General features: G+C 42.3%; 1 protein-coding gene across 8 annotated transcripts in view; it reads left to right on the forward strand.

Moving 5' to 3' along the window:
- DISP1 (dispatched RND transporter family member 1) overlaps positions 1-19,201 on the forward strand; it is a 140,359-nt gene that overhangs the window by 48,415 nt on the left and 72,743 nt on the right. For 2 of the 8 annotated variants that reach the window (XM_084800380.1, XM_084800383.1), the window contains one exon: positions 9,986-10,082. The exons of 5 other annotated variants lie outside the window; for them this stretch is intronic. The gene's annotated coding sequence lies outside the window, so the exon portion shown is untranslated. Of the gene's footprint in view, positions 1-8,615; positions 8,667-9,985; positions 10,083-19,201 lie in introns of all 8 variants that reach the window. One more of the 8 variants, XM_084800381.1, reaches the window with a different exon arrangement.

Here is a 19,201-nt window from a genome sequence, read left to right on the forward strand (position 1 = left end):
CAGCTGGGAAAGCTCAGAATGAAAGTTAGTTGATTCAAGCAACAAAAGAACAAAGCAAGCAGCATACAGTGAGAGAGTTTGATGCTCTGCCTAATCTTTCCTAGCTTTTAAGTGAATTTATTAACGTTAACCTCCATGAAGAATTCTGACCACCTGTATTACTATGTTGAGTTTTAATTGAAATGTGGTTGCTCTGGTTAACTGCTGCTGTGGAGTTGGTGAGGAGAGCACAGAAGACAGGGATCCCTGGCTTGTAATGCAGTTGAGCTGCTGAATCACTTAGCTTGTTGAGCCTTAAGTCACAGAGGGCCCTAATTTCTACTGTTAAAGGCTGTTAAATTTCTACTGTTAAAGGCATGTTTTCTGCATATACCTTAAGGATACTTAAAATGCACTATGAATTAGTTTGACTACTTTCTCTTTTTCCTTTTGTGGGAGGAGCTTAAAGAGCAAATGGAAGTGGTTGGTGCCTTTCTGGACACTTGATGGGCAAATATTAATTTTAATTTGAAATATAGTACCAACAAGCATTTATCAGAAAGAGGCCTGCTAAAAGGGTGCCTGACTTGCTTTTGACCTGTTTTGTTGTTTTGTTGAGATGGTGTCTTATGCATCCTGACCTGGCTTTTGCACTCATGGCAGTCTTCTTGCCTCAGGCTCCTGAGCGCTGAGACACAGGCACATGCTACCAGGCTTGGCAGGCTCTTTTTAGGACTTGTTCATTTTAGGACTTGTTCATGACTTAAATGCTTTTCTAGAATAAAAACATGTGAAAACAGCCAGGAAAATTCTAGAAAATACAGGTGAAATACATCTTCACATGGCAGAATGGGGTATTGATAATACCTTTGGGTTGTTGTGAGGAGTAAAGGGTATAATTTATTTAAAATTCTTGGTATTGTGTCTGACACAGAAAAACTATTTAATGTTTTTGTGTATGATGTGTATGTGTATTTGTGTGTGTGTGTGTGTGTGTGTGTGTGTGTTTCTATATTTGCCTGTGTGCGTACACACAGCGGCACACCTGGTGGTCAGGGCACAACTTTGACATTGGCCCTGCCTTCCACCTTGTTTGAGATGGGGTCTCCTTATTGTTTGCCTCTCCTTTTGGCCTGTTAACTACCATATATGTTTTTCTTCTGTAAAATGAGATCATTTTGTAATCTAGGCGTTGTTTTTTTTTTTTTTTTGAACACAGCCAATGCCTGGAATAGTGAAGCAATAACCAGAGTTTAGCAGTGCTCTGAATGGACTCCATTGTTTCTAAGCATTGCTCGTGACTGAGCTGATCAGATCTTCCTATTTCCTGCCGTAGAAGAAGTGCTTAATAAATAGCCTAAGTCTTTTGTCTTCGTACCGTAATGGGTTCAAAAAGTTCTGCACAGGGTGTGCCATCCCCGAGGCTCAGACTGTTATTTGCTCCATGATCTCTTGGCAGATGGGAGTTTGTTGGCTTGTGAGTCTCACTTAGGAAGATCCTGACTCTCTCTCACTTTCCATTCTGTGGGCTTGGATTCCTGCAGTTAGAGAAAAGGAGAGAGTCTCTTAGTCTAGGCTTTAAAAGTAGTTTCACAAAGGGCCGGGCATGTTGGCGAACGCCTTTAATCCCAGCATTTGGGAAGCAGAGGCAGGTGGTTCATTGTGAGTTTGAGGCAAGCCTAGTCTACACAGCAAGTCTAGGACAGCTAAGGCTAAACAGAGAAACCCTATCTCAAAACAAAAAACAAAAAACAAAAAACAAACAAAAAAAGAAAGAAAGAAAGAAAAAGAAAGTTTTACAAAAGAACAAAATGCAAATTCTATTGCCCATATTTGGAGGATATTAAGGACCTAGTAGACCACTATGGAAAATGAGAATGGACAGGTGGGGTCACCTGCTCTGAGTGTGCATATAAGGCACTGGTTTTCCACTGAGACAGCTTTGCCCCTAGGGACAGTTGCAAGTGTTGGGGGATATTTTAACGGTCAGGCTTGGAGTGGGCTTAATGGCATCTCCAGGTCAAGGATGCTTCTAACACCATCACAGCAAGGAATGCCATGGTGCAAAATGGCAGTGTGTGAGCCATGCAGGGAGACCATGCCTATAACCCTGCACGTGGGACTGTGTGGCTGGAGGTCAGAGTGGACTACATAGTGAGGCTTCTCCCTCTTCCCTAAGAAGGAAAGAAAAAGGTGGCATGCCAGTGGCACCCATCTGAGAAACCAAGTAGCTCTAGTGTTGCTAGTTTATGCTATGGGAGAAATGAGTGTGCTAATTGGAATGTAATACTTGTTTGCAGTTCAGTGTCTTTCATCTCACAGTGTAGCAATTTCAGTTAGCGTTGATTAGGTCCTTCACCCTTCTCGGTGTGGTGTGCTAGTCAACTGTAGCATAATCAGGACTATTTGTTTTCCTTTTCTTAGGCTATGGATCCATCTTAATGTTGTCTTACTTTGTATGTTGTCGAGAATGTGAAACATCATGGGGCTAAGAGTCAGAGCAGTAGAAGGAAATTCTACTCATAGAAGTGGGGAGCTATTGCCTGAAAAGCTTGATGGAGCTCTGCCCTGGTTGGTGGGTTCTAGAACCAGCCCTGACTTTAAAGTTAATTGATCACTAGGTATGAAAGAATGGAGAAGCTGTTTTCCAGGTCCCACCCATAAGGCTTATTGTGAGGATGAACAAAATACCCAGGAAGCACTTGCCATGACGCTTACATCGGAGGACCCAAGTGATAGAGGAATCACCTCATATTTACTTAGTAAACACTAATTATGTTGCTACTGTGTACTGAGGCACTGGCTCTTTCCTAGTGACAAAAAATAGCATTGTTTGTAGCTTTGAGTTGATCTATGTTAGTGCATTGGTAGTAGTTTACAGAAAGTACAGTGTCTGTTTCCTACAATTGATAATGCAGTGCAAGAGGCTAAGGGTGAAAGAAGTAATTATGAAGTTTTTCTATAGAAAGAAGTATTTATTTTTGTGACAGGACACCTGATACAGGTTACTTATTAAAGAAAGGAGCTTTGTTTAGTTCATAGTTTGGGAGGCTCAGAGACATAGCTCAGTGCCTGGGTGTGTAATATGGTGGCAACGGTGGTGGAAGCATGGTCAGGGGCAAATGGGCACATCCGACACTAGGGACGAGGGAGACAGGAGATGCTAGTGCCCCCCCCCCCCCCCGCTAGACAGCGTCTCACTGTGGCATGGGCTGATCTGGAACTCTGATCTGTATAGAACAGGCTGACCTGGAACCACAGAAATGGGCAGGTAATTATGCTGGCTTGAGGGGAAAAAAAAGTAAGCCACTTAAGAACACCCCCAGATGGTCCCAGAAGAACTGCCAAAGTATTTCAGGAAAACTACCTTATGTCTCCAGTGACGTAAGTACCTCTTACTAGGCCCTACCTCTTAAGATACCACAGCACTTCTCAGTACTCCGAGCCTGGGTGTCAAACCTCCAATCACAGCGGACCCTCGGGTGATTCCAAAGCCATAGTATAGGCTACGTACATATCTCTTCAGAGAACTACACATTAAAAAAATACATATATACATATATACATTCATGTTTATGTGTATCTATGTGTGTGCATGTATATGTGTGTATGTATATATTTGGACAGGGGTCAGTGGGCAATGAAGGTGCTTGTTGTGTAAGCATGAGGTTGTCCATGTAGAAGCTGGGTGTGGTAGTTACACCTATAACCCAAGTGAGCAGGGATGGGAGGATCCTAAGACTCACTGGTCAACCAGTCTAGCCAAAATGGAGAGTTCCAGGTTCAGTGGGGACAGGGTGTGCTGGCACACTCCTGTAATCCCAGCCCTCTGTGAGGTTGAGGCCAGCCTGGTCTCTGAGTTCAAGACCACCCAGGGTTATATAAAACAAACAAAAATAGAGAATAATAGAAGAAGACACCTGATGTTGACCTTTGGCCTCCACACTTTGGGCAAGCACAACTGCCAATACACATGTACAATGCCTGTATGTACAATACACACACACACACACACACACACACACACACACACACACGTACACAGTGTAGAAATTAGTATGTGATGTAACTTCCACTTTTAAATACCAAACCATTTGCTATTGAACAGTAGGTGGCTAAGTGTTTAGTATTCTCAGACACTACACATCAGATGATGAAAATGCTCACACGTCTGTGTTTACAGGACTACTCTTAAATTTGAGTGTGCATGTGAATTCTCTGAGGGTCACTTTTAGAAGCAGATTCAGAGTGAGAAGATCTGAAGCAGGGCCCGAAGATGGCATTCACACAGTGATAGGACTTAAGGAACTGGCATTGTAGTCACTGGTTGCACCTGAAAAGCTTTACCCAGAAGGGCACAGAGACCTTGCCTGTGCTGCAGTGATGGAGACCCCTCTGATCTTTTCCAGCCTCTGTATACTGCAGGCCCTTCCAAGGCCATGTACAGCATGGCCAGATGGTAGGAGCAGCTATGTAGTCAGGATCAACTCTCCCACACCACACCTCTGTGCTGGAGGACGGTAAACCATTGACCAGCTCAGCCAGGATGATCTTTGCAAGGGGGCACAGCTGAATTCCCCAAGATGGCAGTTGCTTGGCTGGAGGACAGCCATTCATGGCATGCCATTTCTTAGTACGTAAAGACAACCTGTGGCAGTTAATGGGCAGAGCTGAGAAACAAATATCATGATTTAGTAAGACAACTGAAGACGAGCTTTTTCTCCTTGGCTCTGTGTGTGTATTAGTTATCCTTGTATGTGTATGTGACAATCCCCTAAAACCATATGCTTAGTCATATAACTCGGAGTTAAGTCTTGTTCAAGCATGTTCAATATACTGCTCCCGTTGTAGTAACAAAGAAATAATTATTAATAAAATTATCTCAGTGATGGCTTTTGAACACCTGGCTAATAATTTAGAATGCTTTAAAATGTCTACTTCATTGATCTCTTTAAAATTTCTAATGTGTGTGTGTGTCTGTGTGTGTGTGTGTACATGTATGCCCTGGAATAGAAAATGTTTATACTCCATCAATGGCAGCACATAAAAGATGGCTTCCTTTTAAACATATTTTTCTTGATTCTCTAGAATTTCATACATGTATACAATGAAATATGATCACATCTACTCGTATTTCTCCCTTCCAGTTCCCTGTGACCTGCACCCTCATGATTTTGTCTTCTTCCTTTTTATAACCATCCATGACTTTCTTTTGATATAAGATATGGAGAACAGATGTTACAGTCCCGCCACTCTGACTAAACACAGATCTCAGGATGTTCCCACGGTGCCTGATGCATACACTGTAGTTTAGCCCGAGTCAGGGGCATGCACACACATTATAGGGATATGGCTGCGAGCCTAAGCGCAGTGTCTTCATCTAGCCTGCTTGGCAGTACAAGCTGTTTCTGCTCATGAGTCCTAGGCCCACAGCCAAACCTAATGTGTGCTGCTTTCTTAGCATGGTCTCTCCCCTCTTCTTGTCTGTCTTTACTCCCTAAGCAGCAGATCTGAACCCGATAGACCAGACCAGTGGTTCTCAACCTTCTTGATGCTGCGACCCTTTCATACAGTTCCTCGTGTTGTTACTGTTATCAATTGTAATGTAATTATTTGATATGTAGGATACCTGATATGTGACCCCTATAAAAGGGTTGGGTTACCACCCACAGATTGAGAACCACTGTCTTAGACTCTTAACAGTGTGTGTGGTGGTGCACATCTTTTTTCTTTCTTTTTTTGGGGCCAAGGTTTGAGACAGGTTTTCTCTATGTAGCCCTGGATATACTGGACTCCCTTTGTAGGCCAGGCTGGCCTCAAACTCACAGCAATCTGCCTACCTACTCTTCCCGGGTACTGGAATTAAAAGCGTGTGCCACCACGCCCAGCTCCTTAGACTCTTAAATTTGAGGACCTTAACCTTTTTTATTTTTTGAGTTAAAACTACCAGGCATTCCTAGCCAGAAATTAAGACAGCTTTAGCAAGGCCTATTCACTGATTTGTTTTTAAAATATGTTGTGTGTCAATGTAAGTAACATTTCATGAGAGGTAACTAGTTTCCAATTCCTCTCCATTGTTTGTAAGTCATTCTAGCATAATGGGCAGCACAGAGCTTCCAGTCTGCCCCAGCATCCTGTTGTGTGCCATGTACCATCTTGCCCCTGGGAAAGCACTGGGCACATTGGAGAGAAGTGTAAGGGGGTTGTTGTGACATCGTGTTGTTAGCAAAGCCCTTTTGCAGTACAGATCCCTCAGGAAGGTCTCTGGCTCACCTGACGTTTTTCTTTTTCCTGGACTGAAGAAGAAAGAGGTGTCCCCACTGGCCATGGCCTTAGAAGGGCATGTGTCTCAGGGGCAGTTTGCCCAGGGACCTCCACAGCTCTCCTTTACTTGCCCCAATTAGGCGGTAGCTGAGAGTCTTCAGCTGCTGTGGGACTCTGGTTTCCCATAAGGCACCTGCATTTTGTCCTGCTAAGGCTATTGAAGGCCTTTCCCCCTCAATTTACAGACAAATGATACACTAATGGGATGGGATCTGCTCAGTTTATGTTTCTCATAAATTGTTCAAATCTATTGTTCCTTTCTATTAGCAAACATTGATAGCAAAACAAATGAACCACTAGGTGACATATTAATGCACATGTGAAGTGATTATTTAAGATTGAAAGCTTTTTTAAAATTATGATATCCAGAACGTTGGTTGAATTTGTTTCAAAACAATGTCGATAGCACTGTTTTCTTCTAGTGAAGTTTATATTTATGGTATCATATCTCACAAAGAGCCAGTCTGATGTTTAATTTATAATGCTACAAGAACTTTCTCATACTGTGATAAAATACCTGAGGCAACCATCTGAAAAGGAGGAAAGGTTTATTTCAGAAAATTTGAACATCCATTGCCTTGGGCTCCCACTGGCATGTCATCCCACAGTGGAGGCATGTGTTGGAGGAGGCATTGGTCTCCTGCTGACATGTCATAACTCGGTGGGAACATGTGCTGTAGGAGGCCTTGTTTACTTAACTACAGCCAGGAAGCAAAACCAGTGATGAGCCCAGGGTTCATTGTTCCTTTCATTGTGATTTGACTCTGAAATGACCCACAGGCTCATGTTTTAAGAACTTGTTCCAGAGGCTGGTGACATCCGGGAAGGCAATGGAACCTTTAGGAGGAGGGATCTAGTTGGCAAAACTAGCCTGTTGGCAAGGTTATGCAGTCTCTGTCTGGCTCCACTGAGAGGTGACATCGTCATCACATCTTTCTGCATCATGAACACCATGAATGCTGCCATGCCTTCACTGTGATGCTTAGGAATCTCTGAAACCACAAGCCAAACAGACCCTTCTCTCCTGAGTTGTTTCTAGCAGATATTTTGGTCATTACAGTACAAAACCAATGTTCTTCAAGGGCACATCCTGGTGACCTCACTTCCTCTCATTAGGCCCTACTTTCTAAAGGTCCCATCACCATGGCAACACAGATTGCTAACCAGGCCATTGGCACTTGGCCCATGGGAGACACTCAGTGCACAAACTGATTTTTCTGGTCTTTGCCATTTGAACAAGTTTGAAAATACTTACATGGTGCAAGTTAGAAAGAAATGTGTAGATTTAATTTGATGTCTTTTGTCTTAGTTAGGGGCTATTATTGATGTGATGAAGCAACTTGGGGAGGAGAGACTTTTTTTTTTTTTAAAGATTTATGTATACAACAGTCTTCCTGCATGTATGTCTGCAGGCCAGAAGAGGGCACCAGATCTCACTATAGATGGTTATGAGCTACCATGTGGTTGCTGGGAATTAAACTCAGAACTTCTGGAAGAGCAGCCAGTGCTCTTAACCTCTGAGCCATCTCTCCAGTCCAGAAAGGCTTTATTTTACTCATAGTCCATTTAACAGTTCATTATTAAAAGCAGTGAGGGCAGGAACTCAAGCAGAGCAGGAACCTGAGGGCAGGATCTGATGTGGAGGCCATGAAAGCATGTTGCTTACTGGTGTATGTGTTGATTGAGCATCTACTGGATGCTTTAAGAGTACATTGGAAAAGCTAGCACAGTCACCATACTAGTCAGCCTTTCCTTCACTGCATAGTTTAATTCTGTCATTTGATTAAAATGCCCCAGAGGCGTTTATTAATGAATGCTTAGTCACCAGGGAGTGGCAGTATTTGAAAGGATTAGAAGGATTAGGAGTTGTAGACTTGTTGAATGAAGTATGCCACTGAGCATGGGCTTAAGCCAGGTGTCTCTTCCTCTCAGCCTGCAGATCAGGATGTAGCTCTTAGCTAAGAATGGAGCTCTCCTCCTAGTGCTTGTGTGCTACCATGCTCCCCACCATCCTGATAATGGACTAAAGTTCTGAAACTGTGAGTCCTCAATTAAATGCTTTCTTTTGTAAGAGTTGCTTTGGTCATGGTGTCTATTTACAGCAGTAGAACAGTGACTAGGACACAGTTCAATGGAGGATGACATTTTTATGTACTTTGATGACTCATCTGTTGTTAGAGACCGTCTTTACACTTTTTTTTTCCTTTAAAGAATAATCCAATGCTATTTCTTCTTGATGTAAACAACTTAAGGGAAGAAAAGATTTACTTGACTGGGGTGTCAGTCTGCGGTCATTTGACTCTTGCTTCTAGGGCTGATGACGGAGAATATGGCAGTACGCCTTGGTGGAGGATGGGTCTGTGGTGAGTACAATATGGCAGTACACTCTGATGGAGGGAAGGTGTCCACTTTGCAGAGAGACACGGTTTACCCTTAAAGGCGCATTTATAATGGCATCTATTCTTCAGCCCAGCTTCATCTCCTTAAGAACCCATCCAACTTGAGCTACCCAAAGCATCCTCATGATTCAGCCTCCCTCAATAGCGCCATCAGCTGGCAGCAAGCCTTCAGCATAGGCACCTTTTGGGGAACACATTTCAGATGGAACACGAACAGTGTCACAGTGCACTGTTTGGAGATGAACTTTAGATCTTCCTGGTAAATAATACCTGTATTTCTTTTTAAAAGAGGGATTAACACAGGATAGAAGGCAAGTGAGTGCAGAAGTGACTGGCTGGGGGCCAGCCCTCTGAAGCCAGCCTGCATAGACTAACCCTGTCAATCCCAAAGGCATCGGAAGCCCCAGTGTACTTCTTGTCAGAACTGTTGTGAGGCCCTTCTCTTGTGCTTCCTTTGAAGAAATTTTCCTTACAGAGGGCCAGGTCTCTGACCCACAAAGCCTTGAAAGAAAATTCCTTTGCCAAAAGGGAGTTGAAAGTTGCTACAATTGACTTGACACATCATGTTTACTTAAGCAGCTTCAAGGGAGATGTTTGCAGTTGGTCTCATTTACTCCGAGGAAAAGGGTTCCTTGTTCAGATTCTTCCATACAGACTTGACAGTTCTGTGTGATATGGCTCAGAAGTCTTTGGGCTCTGGCGTATTTAACTGTAGAAGTTATGGGGGAAATGGCACACCTTTACATAACGCTTGGACTATGTCGTGAGACATTGTTAAAGCTGGCTAGAAAGGAGACACAGTGCTCACAGGAGCTGAAGGTTGTTTCAGGGATGCCAAGTTATTGTTTCTTTCCCGGTGTCAGGCTAGTGGGGGAGGTGGGAACTGAAAGCTGGTAGTGTCCCTTCTTCACCCTAAAATGGGGCTTGCTGAAACAGGCACATTTCTGAAATAGTTGCTTAAGGACCTGACATCAAACCCCTCCTTTTCTGCCTGATCTTCTAGTCATAACCAGAATACCTGCATTTTTCAGGTGACATGACTTGAAAATAACTCTCTGTACTTTCTGTCTTAAATATCCAGTTTGGCTTAATGATTTAATGAATTAAGTAATTCGAATGTTCATATGTTGCATTGTTGTTTTTAATATTTTTGTGCTTAAAATGTGGATGCCATTAAGGATGGCAATTGCTTTTCCTAATTTGGCAGGTTGGAACAGAGTTTTGATCACATCCCTATTAGAGAAGTGACTCTGCTGAGTTAGTGTCATGTGGTTCACTTACAGCGCACCTGGATTCAGGGTTCCCCAAGACCCCGAAACACCGACTATTCCCCTTTCTGCAATCCACAGTTCGGGGTGGAGCTGCAGAAAGAACCTGCCTGTAAGTTCCACAGAGCTTATTTAGAACCACGCTGGCGTTTCCAGCCAGGCTTGTGCTTTTCTACTTAAGACCATTTCTAGGAGATGATTTAGTTTTGTAAGATTTCTTGCAACGCTATAACATGGCTGTAGCTGAGTTTTCCCCAATTTACCTTTAAGTGGTGGGTGCATGATGGAGAGAAGCTAGTAAATTTTAATTTTAGATATGTTGGACAGTCGTAAAATCATAATGAACATCACATGTTAACAGTGAACTGTGCACTTACTACATGGATGTGAATGAGGTATAACAAATGCCTGAGTGTGTGTGTGTGTGTGTGTGTGTGTGTGTGTGTGTGTGTGTGTGTGATGCTGTATATTAAAACTCAACTTATATGTTGTTCCATATGTGAAACAAACTAATCTTAAGGGGAAAAAAGGAACTCTTGTAAAAACTTCCTTACTATTTGTATTGGGTTTAAAAAGTCAAAGAATGCTCAAGCGTGGATAGGATAAAAATGGTTATGTTAGGGCTGGGCAGTGACGCTGTGGTTAAGAGCATTGGCTGCTGTTGGTGCAGAGGACCTGGCTGTGATCCACAGCCTCCACATGATAACTCACTACCATCTACAACTTCCGTCCCAGGGTGTCTGCTGTCCTCTTCTGGCCTCTAGGAGCACTGCACGAGTACATTCATGCACACTTGCACACACACACATGCACACACATACATTATTAAAAATCATGAAATTAGAGTGTGTACAGTACTTGCCATTGTAATCACTGTGAGTTTTTATATGCAACTCTCAATTGTATCTGGAAAACAATGTTTTCTTGAAGTCATCCTCCGCCTCTGTCTCCTACAATCTTTTTGTCCTTCTTCCCAGAAGTCCCTGCACCTTGAGGGGAGATGAGTGATATGTATATCTCATTAGGGCTGAGAACTCCATAGTCCTGTGTGCTCAGCGTGTTGACTGGCTGAGGGCCTCTTTGTTAGCTGTCTTGTGCATGTGCAATTCGATGCTACTAGCAGTTGTAGGTTTTCCTCAAGTTATTTATTTCATATATATTTTAGCTTTTTCATTTATACACTTCTGATTTGTATGCCTTATTTCATTTTTCTATGGTTATAAAACTAATGATTTTAGGATAAAATATTTATTTTTCCAAAATAAAAACAAGTTTTAAAAAAGGATGTGCACAATAACACAATAGCTGTTTTAAATACTCAGTTTTTCAGTGTTTTTATTGTAATATGTTCATATTGAAAATAACATATAATCCAGAAAATATTGAGAAAGTCCCTATTTTCTTTCGCAAACTGGAGTAACTAAATTTTCATTAACAAAATTAACAATTATGAAGCATTTAGTTCTATTTATTTATCTTAGTGACAACCTCTTAAATAATAGTTATGTCAGTTTTTGGTGTGTATGTATTTTTTTCTATTTCAAATGGTTTTAAGAAATTAATGATTAATGTTTATTCATGTATTTTAATCTTAAAAATAAACAAAGTAAACATTTTTTAAAAAGTAAACACATTTACTTATGAAACACTTTTTTGAGATTCCAGTTCCAGGGATAACTCAAGTGTCAAGTTTTTCATTTTTCATTATGGCAGTTTTGAGAAAGAATGTTGAAGTTCTTTTGTGGTCCAGAAATTTTAAGAATGAAAGAAAAAGCCTTCAAAGTCCTTACAAGCTAGTATTAAATAAATTAGTGTAGAGTATTTTGGAAGCCCTATTTACCTTTAGATTAATTAGAATGGCTTACACAACGTGGTCTAGATAGTCCAAAAATGGCTGTCTACCAATGGAAGTTTCAAGAATCCAGTAATTGTTCAGTCCTTGAGGAGGGATGTGTCAGCTGGTCTTCAGTACATTGCCAGAATCCCAAAGAAGTAGTGAATGCCATTGAAGGCATGGACTTGCCAGTGAGAGTTAGAGCAAGCAGGCAAAGAGGGCAAACATCCTTCTTCCATGTCTTTATAGAGACTGCCAAGGGAAAGTGTGGTCCAGATTAAAGCTGTACCTTCCCACCTCAAAAGATGGGAATTAAAAGTGGGTCTTCCCACTTCAAATGATTTAATTAAGGAAAAAAAAATCCCTCCCAGGTGTTCTCAGATGCTTGGGTTTTAGTACATTCCAAATGAAGTCAAGTTGACAACCAAGAATAGTCATCACAGGTAGGAGTTAGGAGTTGAAAGACAGCCATACAGGGAGAGCAATTAAGACCCTGGCCTGGTCTACTTTATGGCCTGTAGAGGAGATCAGTATGAGTATAATTAACCATAAAGAAAAAAGGAAAGGCATGTGATTGTATGTAAATGAAGTCGAGAGCTGGTTGGTTGTGAGAGGCAAGGGAAGAACACAGGAAGAAGTGACGGGTTGCTGGGCGCCTGCAACAGGTGTGGTGAACTGAGAAGCTTGAACCACAGAGATCTGTGGGTTGTCATTATGGGAGCTGGAAAGTAAGATCATAACACCAGCGCAGCTGTTTCCTTCTGAAGGCTGAGGGCAGTCGCTTTCACTCTGTCTGCTGGGGGATGCTGGCAGATTTTAGAATTGCTTAATGGAGGAATGTATCACCCTTGTCTGTGCCATCTGTTCACATCGTGTTCTTCCTGTGCGTCCTGTGTCAGGTTCCCTCTGTTAGAAGGACATTGGTCCTGTTGGATTAGGGACCCATCAGCTGTAGTATGAACCCTTTTATGGGAGTGACAGTCACAGCTTTCTTTCCCAAATAAGATCACATTCTGAAGTGATTGTTTTATCCTACTGTGATCTGATAAGATACATGAAATTGTGTCCTGAGCTGCTTTAACTTAGGTATATTTAATCTGTTTCTGGAGAAAATAAATAAGTATATTTTTAGAAAATACACTGTAAAGACCTTTTGCAGTTTGCTCAGCTAGTGTCTCATGAGCAGGGTGGTGAGTGGAAGATAAAGTTATGACTTTGTTGAGAAATCTGAGCCCTACAGCGCCAGGGATAGTCTCTTGTTTGTTTTGTTGTTATTTTGAAAAGAGAAGCATAAAGGTACATTTATAAACTAATGGAAGTAATCCAGTAGAGGGGGAGAGTTTGGGGGGCATAGAGGAGATATGAGAACTAGTTGATATCTGAAGTAGGTCAGAGGACGTGGATCTCATGCACAGATAGAAGACTAGCCTTAGAATTGAGAACAGGTGCGCGGGGGAGGTGCTCAGTAGACAAAATACACGTAAAGTCCTTGCTCTCAAAGTGTGCGGATCCCCAGTTCCCTAGAAACCACTTAAAACCCTGAAAGATATGGCAGACGCCTGTAATCCCAGCACCTGGGAGGCAGAGACAAAGGGTCCTTTGGGCAATTTGGCTCTGAGCTCAGGTTTGGCGAGAGATCCTGCCTCAATAAAGTGTGGAGCAATTGAGGGAACATGCCAGACCTCAACTTGGGGCCTCCACATCCATGTAGGTACGTATACCTACACACATGTGTACATACATATGCTCAATAACATTCATGTATAGCGATACACACACACACACACACACACACACACACACACACACACACACACAGAGCCGGGGAGGAGGGCAGACAGAGATGGAGAAATTAGGACTGGTGACACAATAGGAAACTAACGGATACTGGTGGTTAAGTGATGGGTGATCTCTTCTGCTCGTGTGTGTTACTAGTGTAGTGTTAAGGAAGTAGTTTACTAGTTAGTTCTAAGTGGGCAAAGGATTATGAGAGGCTTAAGGAACCAGGGAAAGGTGTAAAGTCATTAGCTGGAAAGAAGAGAAAGACACTCACAAAAGACACTTTTCTTTTGAGGGCAAAGGCACATGCCTGAAGTCCCTGGACTTAGGAGGCAGAGGCACGGAGGATGATGACTTTGAGATGAGCCCAGGTGACTTTGTAAGGCTGCCTCTGGTACACAGACGCAAAAGATGGGCTTTCCACCAACACTGCATGTTAAGGCTGACCGCAGCCAGCTCGAATAGATGCCAGCAGGCAGTGAGAGCCTGTCTTCAAAGTACCGAACAAGGGTTGAGTGAAAGAGAGTATGGGGACCATAAAAGACTAAGAATGCACACTACTCAATTTTTTACTCAAAGTTATAAATCCATATATTGCAATGAGAAGGCAATTGAACCAGATGGAAAGCCTGAGTTACAAGAATCCGTATTAGCAAAGGAATGGGTATTTTGGATGTCCAGTTAGGTATTTAATAGTAAAAATCTAAACATTAAAATGAAAAGCAATATCTACTAACATATTGGTGAATTTGGTTGTATAGTTTCTATAACAAATGCTTACGTAGTGTCCCTTTCTAGTGAGTGGAAAATGACGCTGCAAATGGTTTTTCAGAAGCTTCCATTGCTTAAGCCACATTTGTAGCCACTGTTTAGAAACATCAACCAAACTGGCCTTAGTTTACACTATGAAAAGTTAAAAGGTACCATGCTTTGGACAATGGCTTCCAAATAGACCAAAGAGTAGTACTGATGGATGTATCAGCTACCGGGCCAGGGGAGAGCCCTGCTCCTGCGTGTCTAAAGGCCTGCGTTTGAGCTCTGCTACAGAAGACACCGAGAATCCGTGCGTAGATACACACTGATTCTCCTGTCTGCTTCAGTGTGTGTGTGACAGCAGTACAAACGGCCTTTGAGCTGTGCCCCTGGGGTCCAAACCCCCTTTAGGAAAAGTGGTCTGCTTTACATTTCTCCATCAGGAAGGATGGAGTGCCCAGGTGTTGGGCAGCAGCTGGAAGCAGCCTCATTTCCATTGCGTACGGGTTAGGGAGTTTAGAGGACCGTTAAGGAAAGGGAAGGTATTTGAGTACTTGTCACCGTGAGGTTTTAAACCTTTGTGTTTTCAGAATTCAAATGTAATGTCTGGGCTGGAGAGATGGCTCAGCCGTTAAAGGCTAGGCTCAGAACCAAAAATATAAAAAGTAATGCCCAAGCTTTATGTCTGAATGATGTGGCAGACAGAAAACAGGTTTGCACGAGATTCCCAAGCCTTTGCTTTCAAGTCTCATTTAACCTGGGACAGCCTGGGAAGCCGCTGCCCAGCCACCTGTTCTCACTGCACCGTATTAGTGTATGGACCTTTTCAGCTTCATTGAGCACGTTAGGATCCTTAACACAATCCCGAAACCTTTGAAAACATAAAAGCCTAGAGAACTTCTTTACCTTGAGCTTTTTCAGGGAACCTGTCTTAGCCAACAAAGTGATTTTTCTTCATTTAATTATATTATTGGAACTTTTTACTTATTTCAACTCTGTGTTGTCACTAGAAAAACAAAATTTTCATGCTGTTAAATGTGTTGCTGGTAAATGCAAATCAAATACTTTTAGACTGATGCTATTGAGTATTTTGATGGAGATTTTATTACTGCTGTATTGAAAATAAAGAGTTATACTTCATTTTAAAACAAGTTGGAACATAAAAAAGAAATAAAGATAGAATGGATCCTGAGATGGTGAATGATCTGTCAGGTTAATATTTCATTTTACAAATAGTTAAAATAATTTAAAAGCTTTTTGTTTCCTTAAATTTGAGTCCTAAATCGTGCTAGTCTGAAGAGCATGCATAATGCGTAGAATGGAGCTGTACACCTGTGGTAGAGGAGCGTGTCATAGTAAATCTGTTTATGCAGCTGTGTGGTGATGTCACTTACAGAGGACTTCCACAGGCATGTAATGAGTCTCACTTCCAAGTGGTCATCAGCTCGGCCTTGGAACTAGCTAATTAAAGGATACCTTCAGGGGTCGACTGCGCTCTCCCCAGCATCACTAGCTGTCATGTACCTGAATGCATACTTAGTCAGAAGTATATGTTGGCCAATTTCTGAGAAAACCTGGCATTTTGTTAAGGCTGCTTCATATTTGTGATTTATGCTTTCATTGCCTCTATTGCCTGCTGTGTTCGTGTCAAATTGAGCGTCCATTAAACTTCATTGCAGTTACATGGGCTTTCCTGGTGTACTTTATTAAACTTAAAGAACTGAATTAATTTGGTCTGTGTGAAAGCTTCCTTTATCATCAATAAATTTTATTTAATCCATGGGGCTATTAATTTTGAATAACTTGTGTGATTTCATTCAGACTGCTACTAGGACATAAATAAATATGTAAAACTAAGTATTCGTGAAAATACAGATTTAGATATATTCACAGGACTGGGTGAATAAAATGTTCACATTGCCTATGTGTTACCAATGCATCACTTATAAAGGTACTTCCTGAGAGTTTACAGACTGCGGGGGCTTTCATCTCGTGTAAAGTGCACTGTGCACTCTGCTCAGCTCCAGGCAGCCAGACACAAGGCTCCTCTTGCCCACAGGTTCTTCACGTTCTTTACGTTCTTTGCACCTGGAGAGAGTACTAAGCAGCAACTTGTAAATTCGCAGTTGCTTTCTAGAGCCTGGAGTGTCTGGTAGAGCAGGGTCATGCAGCACAGGCAGCGGCATCTTTGTCAGGCCCTCAACTCTTAAACGCTCCAAAATGGATACCGCACCTGGGGAGGGCCCCAAAGAAGTGGGCATTGTACTTGGAGAGGGCCCCAAAGAAGTGGGCTTCCTACATGTGCATTTCCCCTCTGGGAAAAGTCACTTCAGTGTAGTGTTTGGTTGGGGCAGGGAGAGTCCTTAATTTTCTTGTTTAAACAAGTTAATTTCCACATTGGGTGCAGAATCCTGAAGTGTTTTGAGTTAAGGTAGTTTGGGTTTGGCTTAGTTTTTTTTTTTTTTTTTTTTTTTTTTACAGCACTTAGCACAGTACTGTTGCCAACTGAGCCATCTCCCCAGTCACAAAATCTGCTGTTCTATACAGTTATACAGTTAACATCTGCTATAAAGGTTATTGAAAATGTGCAGCTTAAGGGGAGCCCAGAGCTCCTCGGTTAGGCTGGCTGGTCAGCAAGCCCCAGGGACCCTCCTTTCTCCCACCCCTAGGGCAGGGAGGGGGAGTTGCACATGTGTCACGTGCCCACACCCTCCTGCCTTGAGGCAAGCACTGACCACACTCTCCCCAGTCCTGAAATTCGTCATTTTGTGCAGTTAATATGTGTTATAGTAAAGCATAAAAACCGTGCAGTTTAAGGAGACAGAAAATGCTAATTACACTGATTTGATCCTTATAAATTATTTCCATATCACACTATACTTCATAAATATGTATAATTATGTCAACTAAAAATTAAAGAGAAGCTCGGTGTGGTGGCACACACCTTTAAACCCAGAATTCTGGTAGGTAGAGGCAGGTGGATCTCTATAAGTTCAAAGCCAACCTGATCTACAAAGAGAGTCCAGGATAGCGAAGGCTATACAGAGAAACCTTGTCTCAATGCCCCCTGGCTCCCCCCCCCCCAAATTTAAAGAGAAACTTAAGAGAGCCTACAAGTACTAATAGGAGGAGAACCAATACATCTGTAGAGATCAAAGAGCTGTGGTATCAAAGTGTTTCTTTTTAACTGTGATTTAGTCATTAGGCATATTAGACAACAGAAGGGGAAAAAAGAAAATCACAGTATATTCTTACGCTTGAATAAATTTTGTTTAACTTATTTGGCTATTTGAGATCCCCCCAAACAACCCAGCTGGAAAAACAGTGACACAGGGACGTGGACTCCTGTGTGGGTGTTGGCACGTGACACAGTGGGAGTGGGAGAGAAGCGCAGCTGCCCGGTGCAGTGGTGTGATACGGGTTTGGAGGCAGTGCGCATGACTGCCAGCCTCCCTGATGGTCACAGCAGGCAGGAAGAAACAGAAGCTTCTACTGTGCTTCAAAGGCTGGGCGTGTGGAAAAAGCAGCAACGAGGCAGAGCACATTAAGATTTCTCCGATGTGACAAGTGACCTCATGACACTTTCTAGTAATTGGTAGTGACTTGTATTCTTTAAATGCTTTCCTATGAAATGGCTAGAAGTGAAATAGAAAATTAATAATATTAATGAAACTATTAATGAGCTGAGCTCTATTTTCACAGACAGCTAGGTAATGTCAAGTACCAGCTTGAATGTGTGAACGTAGGGTGGAGATGGTGCTGTTAGCTCACATGCTAGGGGCATGGACTTCCCTGGGAGAGCATCTTCAGAAGAGAAGTCAGCTCACAGCATTTGGATTGCTTTTCCTCTCTAGTCACATGCCGTCTGCTTTCCCTCTTCTCTCTTTTTACTACATTTGTCTTACAAAGAAGTCACAATTATTAGCATTAAACACTCAGTAAATGGATACATTAAAAAAAAGAGCTGGCTAGGATATAGTTTGCAGTAGAAAGTTTGCCCAACACCCACAAAGCCCTGGGCTCAGTCTTCAGCACGAGGGTGTGGGGAAGGTCTTGGGAGAACTTTTAGAAAATTCAAGGTTGAAGCATTCCTCACTTTTTGTAACTCATACTTCTTGTTTGATGCCCACGGAGCCAAGTGGGGATAATTTGTTTTATTCCCAGATTTGTAGGTGAGAGTGAGAGCTTTATTTTCTCAAGTACATATAAAATAATATGCATATGAAAATCAAATGGGTAACGTCTGTGTACACAACTGCTGTGTCTCTTTTCCAAGCTTGCTTAGGCTTTGTTTGCAGGTGAGCCAGAGGCAGCCATGAACTCTTCATGGTGTTAAAAATGTCTTCTTCCCTATGTGTAGGTAGTCTTCGTTATCAGGGTCAGGATGCGGGCTCCAGAAGGAACCTGTGAAAACTGAAAACTTAGGGAGACTTGTGCACATGCTCGGTTGAACTTTTCAACTTCTAGAATGCAGAAATAAACAAACAAACATATATTACTATATGTCGGTGTAATTGCCTTCAAAACATGTCCCAAAGGGACGTTAATTTTATGCTTTGAAGTTAGAATCAGAAGAGCCATTCCTGTGGCCTGTAAAGTCTCTATGTTATCATTAGTGAAGCATTTGCTTCCTCTAGAACATCTGCTTGCAGAAACAGGATGGCATGGGCACTGGGATGGTGCTTCTTCTTTCACTCTTCTCATCGCTTCCACTTGTTCACTACCCTTTCAAAAAGGGCATAGGCAATGCTGACCGCATGGCTCAGTGGGTAAAGGTATTTGTCACCAAGCCTCATGACCCTGGTTCAGTCCCCAAGTCCCACATGGTGGAAGGAGAGAACAGATTCCTACAAGTTGTCCTCTGA

This window comes from Acomys minous (genome assembly GCF_964271855.1).
Source record: "Acomys minous genome assembly, chromosome: 1".
NCBI lineage: Eukaryota > Metazoa > Chordata > Mammalia > Rodentia > Muridae > Acomys > Acomys minous.